The sequence below is a fragment of the Molossus molossus genome, unplaced genomic scaffold, assembly GCF_014108415.1.
Source record: "Molossus molossus isolate mMolMol1 unplaced genomic scaffold, mMolMol1.p scaffold_m16_p_22, whole genome shotgun sequence".
NCBI lineage: Eukaryota > Metazoa > Chordata > Mammalia > Chiroptera > Molossidae > Molossus > Molossus molossus.
In genome coordinates, this window is record NW_023425358.1 from 15,593,772 (window position 1) to 15,608,865 (window position 15,094).

The 15,094-nt window shown below is 40.9% G+C and overlaps 1 protein-coding gene across 10 annotated transcripts in view; it reads left to right on the forward strand.

The window, feature by feature from the left end:
* LOC118639744 (protein HIRA) overlaps positions 1-15,094 on the forward strand; it is a 93,818-nt gene that overhangs the window by 55,954 nt on the left and 22,770 nt on the right. The gene's annotated exons all lie outside the window — the stretch shown is intronic.

The following is a 15,094-nucleotide window of genomic DNA, read 5'->3' on the forward strand; positions in this document are numbered from 1 at the left end:
TCTGCTCTTCAAGAGCACTATCAACAGAGTAAAAGAACCTACAAAATGGGAGAAAATATTTGCAAATTACATCTGTTAAAAATCTTAGATTCAAAATACATAAAGAACTCTTGCAACTCAACAATAAGAACTAATAATCCAATTTAAAAATGGGCAAAGAGCCCTGGCCGGTTTGGCTCAGCGGTTAGAGCATTGGCCTGCGGTCCAGAGAGACCCGGGTTCGGTTCCCGCTAAGGGCATGTACCTCGGTTGCAGTTTGTCCCCGGCCCTGGTTGGTACGTGTGGGTGGCAACCACTTGATGTGTCCCTTTCACGTTGATGTTTCTCTCTCTCTCTCTCTCCCCCTCCCTCCTACTCTATCTGAACAAAAAATGGAAAAATGTCCTCGGGTGAGGAAAAAATAAATAAAAATGGGCAAAGAATTTGAACAGAAATTTTTCCAAAGAAGATATGCAAATGACCAATAAGCACATAAAAAGCCTTCAGGGAAATACAAATCAAAACCACAGTGAAATACCCACTAGAACAGCTAAATTCAAAAAATCAGATAATAAGAAGTGTTGGTGAGGATAGGGTAATATCAGAACCCTCAGAGATGGCTGGTGGGATTGTCAAATGGTTCAGCTTCTTTAGAAGACAATCTGGAAGTTTCTCATCTTGCTAAACATAGAGTTGCCATGTGACCCAGCAACTCCACACCTAGGTATATACCCCAGATAACTGAGAACATGTTTGTGCACACATTTGTATACAAATGTGCTACTCATAGTAGTCAAAAAGTGGAAATAATCCAAATGTTCACCAAGTGATGAATGGATTTTTAAAATGTGGTATGTCTGTCTTGCTGGTGTGGCTCAGTGGATTGAGCATCATCCCATGGACTGAGAGGTCCCAGTTCAATTCCCGGTCAGGGCACATGCCCAAGGTGTGGGCTCGATCCCCAGCAGGGGGCGTGCAGTAGGCAGCCAATCAATGTTTCTCTCCCTTAAAATAAAATAAAGATAGATAGATAGATAGATAGATAGATAGATAGATAGATAGATAGATAGATAAATGTGGTGTGTCTATATAATATAATACTATTTGGCAATAAAAAGGGATGGAGTACTTATATGTGCTACAAACAGAGACAACCCTTGAAAATGTTATGCTAAGTGAAAGAAGCCAATCACAAAAGATCACATATGACTCCATTTATATTAAATATCTACAATAGGCAACTCCATAGAGACAGAAAGTAGGTTAGTTGCTGCCTGGGGCTGGAGGGAGGGGAGGATGGAAAGACTGCTGATTGGTACAGTTTGGGGGGGGTGGGATTATGAAAATGCTCTGACATTAGATAGTGGTGATGACTGCCTAACCTTATGAATATACTCAAAACTACTGAAGTCTATAATAAGATGACTTCTTTGGTACAAGTATATCTCATTTTATTGTGCTTCACAGATACTGGTATTTTTGTTTGTTTTGTTTTGTTTTACAAATTGAAGGTAAAACTCTCTACCAGCAAAAAGATTATGACTCACTGAAGGCTCATGACAGTTAGCATTTTTTATCAATAAAATATTTTTAATTAGGTATGTATATTTTTTTTACATAATGCTATTACACACTTAATAGACTACAATATAGTGTAAACATAACTTATATGCACTGAGAAACCAAAAAATTTGGGTGACTCACTTTATTGTGATATTTGCTTTACTGAGGTAATCTGGAAACAAACTTGCAATATCTCTGAGTTATGCCTGTATGTGAATTATAACTCAATAAAAAATAAAAGGAATAATACACTGTCAAAAAGTCTAGATAGCCCTGGCTGGTGTCGCTCAGTGGTTAGAGTGTCAGCCCACGGACCAATGAGTCATGGGTTCCATTCCAATCAAGGGCACATACCTCAGTTGCAGTTTGTCCCCAGCCCTGGTTGAGTCCTGGAGGATTGACAGCTGGTGGCTGGTTTTGGTCTGTCATGGTAGGTGCTGCTGGGATGTGTGGGTCCATCTGGTGCACTGCTGGGGTGCCCAGGTCCTCAGGTACCACTGCTGCCTGGTGGGGTTTAACTCCTGATCTGTCGCTGCTGATTCTGTTGGGGGCATGTCTCAGCTCCTGGTCTGCACTGCTGCTTCTGCTGCTGCTGCCGCCAGAGGATGAGTCTCAGATAGATGAGTCTGCTGCTGTTGGGGGCCGAGGATGCTCAGCTCCCGGGACTTTGCTGCTGCTGGGAACAGGGCTCTACTCCCAATCCGTTGCTGCAGTTGTTGGGGGCAGGTCCTGGCTCCCCAGCCTTGCTACTGCTGGGACTAGGGCTCCACTTCTGATCAGCGCTACTGATGCTGCTCTGGGCAGGTCTCAGCTGCCAATCTGTGCTGCTGCTGCTGCTGGGAGATGGGTGTCAGCTCCCAAGCCTCTGCTGCTGTTGGGGATGGGGCTCCCCTTTCAAGCCGGTGCTACTACTGCTGGGAGCAGTACTTGACTTCCAAGCCCTGCAGCTGCTTCCGGGAGCAGGTGCCTTGAGAGTGCCACCCCTGTGCACTGGTCCACGTTGGCACAGCAGGGGCCACTGGTCCAATAATGCAAGGCACACTGGTGGCTTCAGGTTGCTGGGCCCTAGCTCACATTAATCAGTTTTAAATGTTGAACTAGTATGCATACCTGGAATAAATGTTAATGGTCATTGTGTATAAATTTTTTTGTACATTGTTGGATTCAATTTGCTGTTATTTTGTTGATTTTTCATTTATGTTCATGAAAGAGATGGGTCTAGTTTTTCTTTTTTGTAATATCATTATTTGATTTTAGTATTAGGGTATTGCTAGCCTCATAGGAGTTAGGATTTATTTCCTCTCCTCTGTTGTCTGAAACAAATTGTAGAGAATTGATATAATTTCTTGCTTAAATGTTCAATAGAATTCACCAGTAAAACTGTCTGGGCATGGTGCTTTCTTACTTTCTTGGAAGGTTAATTATTGATTCAATTTCTTTAAAAAATATAGGCTTATTCAGATTAGTTATTTTTCCTTGTGTGAATTTGGTGGATCTTTTTTATTTTGAAGGAACTCTGATCCATTTTTTCTAACTTATCAAATCTGTGGGAATGGAATTGTTTGTAATATTCCTTTATGGACTTTTATTGTCCATGGGCTGAGTAGTGAGGGCCCTCTGTCATTTCTAATATCAGTAATTTGTGTCTTCTCTTTCTTCTTGGGTAACCTGGCTATAAGTTTATCAATTCTGTTGATCCTTTATAAGAACCAGCATTATTTCTTATTTTAATTTAACATTTTTTAAAAATTACACTTGATGTACAATATTATGTTAGTTACAGTATACAACACAGTGATTAGATATTTATATAACTTATGAAGCAATCACCCCAATAATTCTAGTACCTATCTGACACCATACAAAATTATTATAATATCACTGACTATATTCCCTATGTTGTAGTTTACATCTCCGTGACTATTCTGTAACTATTAATTTTTACTTCTTAATTCCTTCAACTTTTTCAGCCCCTCAATCCCCCTCTCACCTGGCAACCATCAAAATGTTCTCTGTATCGCCCTGGCTGGTTTGGCTCAGCGGTTAGAACATCGGCCCGTGGACCAAAAAGTCGTGGGTTCAGTTTCAGTCAAGGGCATGTAACTCAGTTGCAGTTCGGTCCCCAGCCCTGGTCCAGGTTGTGCGGGAGGCAACAAATGAATATCTCTCTCTCACATCGATGTTTCTTTGAAGATAAATGGAAAATATTAAATTTTAAATCCTCAGGTGAGGATTTCAAAAAAAAAAACACAAAACAGTCTCTGTATCAGTGAGTCTGTTTCTGTTCTTTTTTGTCATTTTTTTTGTTTTAGATTCCACATATAAATGAAATCATATGGTATTTGTCTGTCTTTGTCTGACTGATTTCACTCAATACAATATACCTTCTAGGTCCATCCATGTTTTTATAGATGGCAAAATTTTATTCTTTCTTTTTTTCTTATTGATATTAGAGAGAGAAGGAGAGAGAGAGAAACATCGATGAGAGAGAACATTGACTGGCCTCCTCCTGCATGACCCACACTAGGGATCAGGTACACAACCTGGGCATATGCCCTGACCAGGAATCGAACTGGCAACCTCTTGGTACATGGGTCAATGCTCAACCACTGAGCCACACCGGCTGGGCAAGATTTCATTTTTTTTTTTTATGGGTGAGTCATATCTATTGTATATATGTACCCACTTCTTTATACATTTATCTATTGATAGACACTCAGGTTGCTTCCGTATCTTGGCTATTGTAAATAATGCTACAACGAACATATGAATGTATATGTCTTTCAATTTAGTGTTTTGTGTTTCTTCGGATAAATTACCCAGAAGTGGATGGCTGGGTTCTTCTTTGTCTCTTGTTATAGTCTTTGTTTTAAAGTCTATTTTATCTGGTGCAAGTACTGCTTCCCCACTTTCTTCTTCTTGTTTCCATTTTCATGAAATATCTTTTTCCATCCTTTTACTTTCTGTTTGTGTGTGCCTTTCTATCTCAAGTGAGTCTCTCTTATTTTATTTTTTTCAATCTTCACCCAAGGACATTTTTTCCATTTATCTTCAGATAGAGTGGGAGGGAGGACAGAGAGGGAGAGAGAAACATCAATGTGAGAGAGACACCGTGACTGGTTGCCTCCCACACGACCCCAACCAGGGCTGGGGACAAACCACAACTGAGGTACGTGTCCTTGACCAGAACTGGACCTGCGACTCATTGGTCCACGGACTGATGCTTTAATTGCTGAGCCAAACTGGCCAGGGCAGAAGTGAGTCTCTTTTAGACAACATATGTAAAGGTCTTGATTTGTTATCCCTTTAGCAGTCTTGTCTTTTTTAAATATATATATATATATATATATATATATATATATTTTTTTTTTTTTTTATTGATTTTAGAGAGAGAGGAAGGGAGAGAAAGAGAGAAACATTGATGTGAAAGAACATTGATTGACCACCTCCTGCATGCCCCCCACTGGGGATTTGGCCCACAACTGGGCCTACGCCCTGACCAGGAATCAAACCGGCAACCTCTTGGTACATGGGTCAACGCTCAACCACTGAGCCACACCGACTGGACAGTCCTGTCTTCTTTTTTTTAATCCTCACCCGAGGACTTTTTTTTACATTTATCTTCTAATAGAGCAGGAGGGAGAGGGGGGGGGAAGAGAGAGAAACATCGATGTGAGAGAGACACATCAAGTGGCTGCCACCCATACGATCCCAACCAGGGCCGGAGACAAACCGCAACCGAGGTACATGCCCTTAGCAGAAACTGAACCCGGGACTCTCTGGTCTGTGGGCCGACACTCTGACCACTGAGCCAAACTGGCCAGGGCTTGTCTTTTGATTGGAGTATTTAATCCATTTGCATTTAACATAATTGTTGATATGTATTTTTTTCATTTTATTATTCATATTTTTTATCTTTTTTTCACCTTCTTCTTAAAGAAGACCCTTTAACATAACTCCATTAGCCTTTTCTTGTCTAGGAAGCTCTTTATCTGTCCTTCAATTCTAAATGATAGCTTTGCTGGTTAGAGTAATCTTAGTTGTAGGTCCTTGCTTTTCATCACTGAATAATTCATGCCAGCCCCTTCTGGCCTGCAAAGTTTTTGTTGAGAAATCAATTGACAGTCTCATGGGAACTCCCTTGTAGGTAACTGTCTTTCTCTTGATGCATTTAATATTCTCTCATTGTCTTTAACCTTTGGTGTTTTAATTATGATGTGTCTTGGTGTGGGCTTCCTTGGATTTATCTTGTTTGGGACTTTCTGCACTTCCTGGGCTTGTATGTCTCTTTTTTTAACTTGGTTAGGGAAATTTTCCATCATTATTTTTCAAATAGATTTTCAATTCCTTTTTCTCTCTCCTTCTTCCACCACCCCTATGATTTAATGTTGATACACTTATAGTTGTCCCAGAGGCCCCTTAAACTATCCTCTTTTTTTTTTTTTTTTTTAATTTTTTTCTTTATTGATTTTAGAAGAAAGGAGAGGGAGAGAGAGATAGAAACATCGATGAGAGCATCAATTGGCCACCTCCTGCCTGCCCCGCCACTCTGGATCGAGCCCACAACCTGGGTTTGTGCCCTGATCAGGAATCAAACCAGCAACCTCTTGGTGCATGGGTTGACACTCAACCACTAAGCTATACCAGCCAGGCTTTTTTTTTTTTTTTTAATTTAAACTATCCTCATTTTTTTGTTTGTTTGTTTGTTTTCTTCTGTTCTAATTGGGTGTTTTCTGGTACCTTATCTTGAAAACCACCAATTTGCCCTGGCCGTTTTGGCTCAGCGGTTGGAGCGTCGGCCTGCGGTCTGGAGAGACCCGGGTTCAGTTCCCACTAAGGGCACGTACTTCGGTTGCAGTTTGTCCCCGGCCCTGGTTGGTCGTGCAGGTGGCGACCACTCGATGTGTCCCTTCACGTCGATGTTTCTATCTGTCTCTCCCTTCCTCTCCCTCCTTCCCACTCTATCTGTACAAAAAATGGAAAAATATCCTCGGGTGAAGATAAAAAATAAATAAAATAAAATAAAACCACCAATTTTATCCTCTGCTTTGTCTACTCTATTGTTGATTCCTTGTAATGTATTATTCATTTCAGTTATTGCACTCTTCATTTATGACTAGTTCTTTTTTTATATTTCTGTCTCTATTTTTTTATGTTTCCTGTCTCTTTGTTGAAGTTCTCACTAACTTCATCTCTTCCCCTAAGTTCATTGACCATCCTTATAACCAGTAATTTGAACTCTGCATTTGGTAGATTGCTTGTCTTCATTTTGTTTAGTTTTTCTGTAGTTTTCTTCTGTTCTTTCATGTTTCTTTGTCTCCTCATTTTGGCTGCCTCCCTGAATTTGTTTCCATGTATTAGGTAGAACTGCTATGTCTCCCAGTCTTGGTAGAGTGGCTTTATGTAGTAGGTGTTCTTTACAGCCCAATGGCACAGCCTCCCTAGTCACCCCAGTGGAGTATTCCAGGTGCATGCCACTACCACCCTTATGTGGGCTGTGGGCATCCTCCTCTTGTAGTTGAGCCTTGATTGCTGTTGGCACCTCAGTGGGAGGGATTTATTCCAGGGTTGATAAGTTGTAAGGACTGGCTGTGACCACAGCAGAGGATCTGCTGTGCAGGAGCCAACCCCACAGAACAGGTCTCGCTTCAGCAGGTCTCTGGTGCTCAATGAATGCACTCCTTGAGTGTGCCACTTGTGGAGGTGGTCAGCCGGTGCTTCAGTGTAGTCTGAAGCTGTCCGCTGGGTGTGCTGGGTCTATACTAGAGCCTCCTGGGACATGCAAGCCAACGTCAGCTGCCACCTGTGCCCTGCCCAGGCCACCCAGCATGAGCTACAAAGTGATCTGCAGGTGGTTGCTACTTGTGCTGGGCTTGGAGGTGCCTGGGAGAAGCTAGCCTGACAACCAAGGCTAACTGCTGCTAGTGCTGGACTTGGAGCCACTTAATTAGATGTATGGGGCATGCCAAGGCTGGATGCTGCTTGTTTGGGGTTTTTGAATCTTTGAGAGATTTTAAGAAAGTTTGAAACACGAATCAAGATAGGCCATTGTATGGAAAAGCCACTGGAAATGGTTTGGGTGGGCTTGGGTCTCAGGGAATAACCAAGACAGGACAAACAGTATTAGCTGGGTTGACGGAGACTTAGATTAGATATGGCTTAGTATGGGGAGGGCTTAGCAAAGGAACAGTTGCCTCCACCCACACTTTTCTGGAGAAAGCTGCCCCTCCAGCTCTCGCTGGACAACTCAATTTCTTCCCATGTGTCTCTGACAGCTTTTGAGCTGCTGCCCTAGCACTGGATCTCAGAGTGAGTAAGTCATGTGCTTGGAACTCCAGAAGTCCTCCATCTCACTCAGCCACAATCCCCACTTGTTTTCACAAATAGAAGTTATGGGGACTTCCCTTTCTGGCACTGGAACCCTAGGCTGGGGTGCCTGGTGTGGGGCTGGGACCCCTTGCTCTTCGCCAGGGGGATCTCCACAGCCACCTCCTGATTTTTAACTGCTATGTATGGATGTGGTACCAGTACATTAGGCATCTCTTCCACACCTACCAGTCTCCATGTGGCTGCTGCTTTATATTCTTAGTTATAGGACTTCTGTTCAGCTAGACAGACTTCAGTTGGTTCTCAGTGATGGTTGTTCTGTAGTTTAGTTGTAATTTTTATGTAGTCATGGAAGGATGTGAGTACAGTGTTTACCTACTTTGCCATCTTGACCAGAAACATGAACCAGCATTTTATTTTTTTGTTGATGTTAATCCTCACTCAAGGATATTTTTCTATTGATTTTTAAATAGAGTGGAGGGGAGGGAGGGAGGGAGAGAGAAACAGCTATGTAAGAGAGAAACATCAATTGGCCACCTCCCACATGACCGTAACCAGGGCCAGGGATTGAACCTGTAACCCATGTACGTGGCCTTGACCAGAATTAAACCTGTGACCCTTAGGTCCTCAGACCGACACTCTAACTGCTGAGCCAAATCAGCCAGGGCTGGCAGTGTTTTTTAAAAGTTAATTTCCACCTACCATGAGACCTAGCAGTTGCCAGCCTGGGCAATTACCCCAGAGAAACAAAAAAAAACTTCTCTGGACACAAATGCCTGTGGTAGCTTTATTGGTAACAAGCAGTAACTGGAAACAAATCAGATATCCTTCAACTGGTGAATGGCTAAACAAACTGGCTGATACTCAGCATGGAGTACTACTTGGCGATAAAAAGGAGTAAACTATGGATATCAGCAGCAACATGGGTGAACCTGGTTTGACATAGAACCTATTCTCAAAAGGTTATATACTACATGATTCCATTCATATAATACTTCTGAAATGACAAAATGGAGACCAGATTAGTGGTTGCCAGGGTTTAAGAAGGGGGTCAAGGGCAGAAAGGCAGTGGGTGTGTAAACAGGCAACAGGAGGGATCCTAGTGAAGATGGAAATGTCCTCAGTCTTAACTGTGTCAACACCAGCATCCTGGTTGTGATATTATACTATAGTTACACAAGCTCTTACCACTGGGGACTCTGAGTGAAGGGTACATGGACTCTGTATTATTTCTATACTACATACAAATATACATTTACATTAAAATGGAGTTTAATTTAAAACAAACAAAAACAAAATCTCCCCAGTCCTCCACCATTAATAGGTAAAGACCTGCCCACTGCTTTGTCCTCTACTCTCCACCCTGTCTACCTCTCCAGCCACTTGCTGTGCCGCTACACAGCCTGAGTGTTAATGACTGTCCCTGGGACAAACCCTGGAACCTACACAACCCATTGGGCTCCCATGCCAAAACACAGTGCCCTGCCTTGGGGCCCAGGGAAAAGCAGGAGGGCCTTGCACATGGGAGGTAGGAGGTAGGAGGGTAGTAGGGACCAGCGTGAGGGGTGCCTGTGGTGGGGGCTGGCTGGGCACTAGGGCACAACGGAAAACACATGAAAGGTTGAGGACCAAAATCGAGGGCCAGGGTGGTGTATTCTCTTCCCTTGGCTGGGAATTGAACCCATGACCCTTCAGTCCGTGGGCCGATGCCCTAACCACTGAGTCAAACTGGCAGGGCCAAACCAGCTTTTTATTTCATTGATTTTTCTCTGTCGTTTTCCTGTTTAAATGTAATTAATTTCTGCTCTAATTTTTATCATTTATTTTATTCTGCTTGTTTATTTTTTCTAGTTCCTAAAGTTGAAGTTTAGAATTTTTTTTTTTATTCTCATCCAAGAACATTTTTGCATTTATCTTCAGATAGAGCAAGAAAGAGAGGCAAGAAGAGAGAGAGAAACATTGATAAGAGAGAGACACATCAAGTGGTTGCCACTCACACGACCACAACCGGGGCCAGGGACAAACTACAACTGAGGTACATGCCCTTACTGGGAACCGAACTCGGGACTCTCTGGTCCACAGGTCAGTGCTTTGACAGCTGAGCCAAATTGGCCAGGACTAGATATTTTCTTTTTAAATCCTCACTCGAAGACATTTTTCCACTGATTTGTAGATAGAGTGAGAGGGAGGGAAAGAGGGAGAGAAAGAGAAAAACATCAATGTGAGAGAGAGACACTGATTGGCCACCCCCCGCACAACCCCAACCAAGGCTGGGGATCAAACCGCAACCTAGGTACATGCCCCTGACCGAACTCAAACCTGCGACTCTTTGTTCCAAGGGAAGATGCTCTAACCGCCGAGACAAAACAGCCAGGACTGAACCAGCTTTTTATTTCATTGATTTTTCTCTGTTGTTTTCCTGTTTAAATGTAATTAATATATGCTCTAATTTTTATTATTTATTTTATTTTTTCTTCTGCTTGCTTATTTTTTCTAGTTCCTAAAAGTGAAGTTTAGATTTTTTTTTTTAATTTCAAATATTTCCTCCTTATATATATGCATTCTCTGTTATATATTTCACTCTAAGCACTGCTTTCATTGTATCCCACAAATTTAGACAAATTCTATTTTCATTTTTATTTTCAATATTTTTAACTTTCTCTTGAAATTTTTTCTTTGACCCATGTGTTAACTAAAAGTATGTTGTTGAATCTCTGGGGGGTTTCCAGCTGTGTTTCTGTTATTAATATCTAGTTAAATTCTATTGTGGTCTGGAAGCATATTTTGTGTGATGTTTATTTATTCATTTATTTATTTTTTAATCCTTGCCCAAGGCTATTTTTCTATTTATCTTCAAATAGAGTGGGAGGGAGGGAGAGAGAGGGAAAGAGAGAAACATCAACGTGAGAGGGACACATCAACTGGATGCCTCTTGCACGACCCTGACCAGGGCCAAGGACAAACCACAACCAAGGTACATGCCCTTGGTCGGAATCAAACCTGCGACTCATTGGTCTGCGGCTCTAACCACCGAGGAAAACCGGCCAGGGCAGATGTTTATTCTTTTAAATTTGTTAGACTTTGTTTTATAATCTAGAATAAGATCTTTCTTAGTGAATATTTCATGTGATCTTGAGATGAATGTGTATTCTGCTATTGTTGAATGAAATATTTTGTAAATGTCAGTTAGATCTAAGTGAATCATGGTAGTATTAATTATGTCTTTATTGATTTTCTGTCTGCTCATGTGTCAAATACTAATAGAGGTATATTTAAGTTCCAACTATAAACTATAACAATGGATTTGTCTAGTTATCCTTGCAGGTCTGTCAGTTTTGCCACATGTATTTCGATGCTCTGTTAGGCACTTATACATTAAGGATTGCTATATCTTCTTGGAAAATGGACCCTTTAATCATTATATAATGCGCCTCTTTATCCTCGGTAATTTTCCTTACTCTGATGTCTGCTTTGTCTGAAATTAATATAGCTACTGCAGATTTCTTTTAATGTTATAGCATATCTTTTTCCACCCCCCTTTTTTAATAGAGTTGATTTTTTTTTACAGCTATTTAAGTTTCACAGCAAAATTGAGCAGAAAGTACAGAGTTTTCATATTCTTCTTTGCCTCCATTATTGACATGTTGCATCTGAGTGATACATTTGTATAATTGATGACCCTACATTGATATCATTATCACCCAAAGACCATAATTTATATTAGGGTTCACCTTTGGTGGTATATACTCTGTGGGTTTGGACAAATGTATAATGACATATATCTGTCATTATAATATCATGCAGGCCCTGGCCTATTTGGCTCAGCGGTTAGAGCATCGGCCCGCAGACCAGAGAGTCCTGGGTTTGGTTCTTGCTAAGGGCACGTACCTCTGTTGCAGTTTTATCTGGCCCTGGTTGGGTTGTGTGGGTGGCAGTCACTTGATGTGTCTCTCTCACATCAATATTTCTCGCTCTCTTTTCCTCCTGGCTCTATCTGAAGATAAATGCAAAAATGTCCTCGGGTGAGGATTAATAAAATAAATAAATAGATAAATAGATAAATAAATGTAATATCATGCAGAATAGTTTCACTGCCCTAAAAATTCTTTGTTCTTTACCTATTCATCTATCACTACCTTCCCTTAACCCCTGGCAATCACTAATCTTTGTAGCTTTTTTCTTTTTCAGAATATCATATAGTTGGAATCATCTCTTTACTTTTAATTTTTCCATGTCTTTATGTTTAAACTGAGTTTCTTGTAGACAACATATAGTTCAGTCTTCTTTTTTTATCTTTTGCCACTCTGTCTTTTAACTGGTATATTTAGAACATTCACATTTAAAGTCATTATTAATACAGTTGGATTAATATCTTCAATATTTTTAACTGATTCTAGTCATTGTACTTGTTCTTTGGTTTTGTTGTTGTTGTTAATCCTCACCCAAGGATATTTTTTCCACTGATTATTTAGATAGAGCTGGAGAAAGGGAGGGAGATGGAGAGAGAGAGAAACATCAGTGTTAGAGAGACATATTGATTGGTTGCCTCCCGCACATACCCCTACTGGGGGGCCAGGGATCCAACCTGCAACCCAGGTACATGTCCTTGACCAGGAATCAAACCCAAAACCCTTTGGTGTGCGGGTTAATGCTGTAACTACTGAGCAACATCTGCTGGGCTTTGCTTGTTTTTTTGTTTTGTTTTGTTTTTGTATGTTTTCATTGATTTTTAGAGAGAGAGGAAGGGAGTGGGAGAGAGAAACATCAATGAGAAGAGAGAAACATTGATCAGCTGTCTCCTACACACCCCTCACTGGGGATTGAGCCCATAACCCAGGCATTTGCCCTGGCTGGCAGTCGAACTTGCAACCTCTTGGTGTATGGGTTGATGCTCAACCCACTGAGCTACACCAGCTGGGCTGTCTTTTTTTTTTTTTTTTTTTTAATCACCCCTCTCTTTTTCTGCTTTATCTGGTTTTAATTGAGCAATTTTTTAAAATGTGTTTTTATTGATTTTAGAGGGAGAGGGAGAAACAAATCAGTGAGAAAGAAACATCCACCAACTGCCTCCTGCACGCCCCCTACTGGGGATTGAGCCTACAACCCCAGGCATGTGCCCTGACTGGGAATCGAACCGGTGACCTCTTGGTGCATGAGACGATGGCTCAGCCAACTGAGCCACACTGGCCATGCAACTGATCAATTTTTATATGATTCTGTTCCTCTCTTCTTTCACACCCTCTTAACATTATCTTCGATACTTTAATAATGTATCTCTCAGCATATCAATTTACTGATTTTAAATGTATTTTAGTGGTTGCCCTACAGTTTGCTATAAACACTTATAACTAATCTGAATACATTTTCAAATAATATTTACCACTTAATGATAGTACAGGTACTTTATTACAGACTATTCTCAATTTTTTCTTTCCATGTCTTATAACATTGTTACTATTTATGTATTTTACTTATTCATAAGCTATAATCATTCAATAGATTGTTGCTATTACTAGTTTGAACAAAAGTTATCTCTTTTAATTAAGAATGAGAAAAATAAAAGGTTTTATGTTTATTTATTCCTTCTCTGATACTCTATTTCTTCCTGCAGATAAGAGTTTCTAACCTGTATCATTTTCCTTCTCTCTGAAGAACTTCTTTTAACATTCTTGCAAGGCAGGTCTGCTGGCAGCAAATTCCCCCTGGTGTTCTTTAGTTTTTGTCTGAGAAAGTCTTCATTTCCCTTTTGCCTTTGGAGTACAATTTCACTGGATAGAGAATTCAAGATTAGTGGTTTGTTTTCTTTTTTAAACACTTCAGATATTTCACTTCTTGTTTTTTACTTGAATGCTTTCTGAAGAGAAATTTGATGTAATTCTTGTTCTTGGCCTTTATAGGTAAGGTGTTCTTTTTCCTCTGGCGTCTTTCAAGATTTTCTCTTTGTCTTTGGTTTTCTGCATTTGGAATATGTTATGCATAGGTATAGAGTTTGTGGTATTTATCCTGCTTGGTCTTCTCTGAGCAATTCAGATCTGTGGTTTGGTATGTTTCATTAATTTTGAAAAATTATATTATTATTATCCTCAGCTTTTATCAGTATTATTAAATTCTCTCTGCTAGCCCAGCTGGTGTGGCTCAGTGGTTGAGCATTGACCCATGCACCAAGAGGTCACTGGTTCAATTCTCAGATAGGGCACATGCCTGGGTTGTGGACTCAGTCCCCGGGGGGGGGGGCATGCAAGAAGTGGCCAATTGATATACTCTCGCATCGATGTTTCTATCTCTGTCTCTCCCTCTCTCTTCCTCTTTCTCTAAAATCAATTTAAAAATTTTTTTTCTTTTTTAATTCTCTCTGCTAAGTACCCTTAGCATATTTTGTGTGTGTGTGTGTGTGTGTGTGTGTGTGTGTGTGTATTTATTTATTTTGTGGAGAATTGACATTTTATTTTTTTATTTTTATTTTTATTTTTTCCTCACCCGAGGACATTTTTCCATTTTTTGTTCAGATGGAGCGGGAGGGAGAGAGAGGAACAGAGAGAGAGAGAAACATCGATGTGAAGGGACACATCGAGTGGCTGCCACCCACACGACCAACCAGGGCCGGGACAAACTGCAACTGAGGTACGTGCCCTTAGCGGGAACCGAACCCGGGTCTCTCGGGACCGCAGGCCGATGCTCTAACCGCTGAGCCAAACCAGCCAGGGCCCCTTAGCATATTAATCGTAGTTATTTAAAATCTTGGCTTGGCCCTGGCCAGTTTGGCTCATCAGTTAGAGAGTTGTCCTGCAGACCAAAGAGTCACAGGCATGCACCTCAGTTGCAGTTTGGTCCCCCACCCTGGTCGGGGTTGTGTGGGAAGCAACCAGTTGATGTATCTCTCTCACATTGATGTTTGTCTCTCTCCCTCGCTCCCTCCCTCCCACTCTTATCTGAAGATGAATGGAAAATATCCTTGGGTGAGGATTTAAAAAAATAAAATAAAATCTTGGCCAGATAATTCCAAAATCTCTGCTACATCCAACTGTTTCTGATGCTTGCTTCGTCTCCTAAGACCTTGAGGTTTGGGATGTTTTTTATTTTGTTTTTTCTTTTATCATGTCTTGTAATTTTTTATTTAAAACTGGATATAATGTACTTAGTAATAGGAACTAAGGTAAAAAGTTTTTTAGTATGAGATTTTGTTTATATGGGTAAGAGTTAGGCCATGTTTACTGCTTCCTATAGC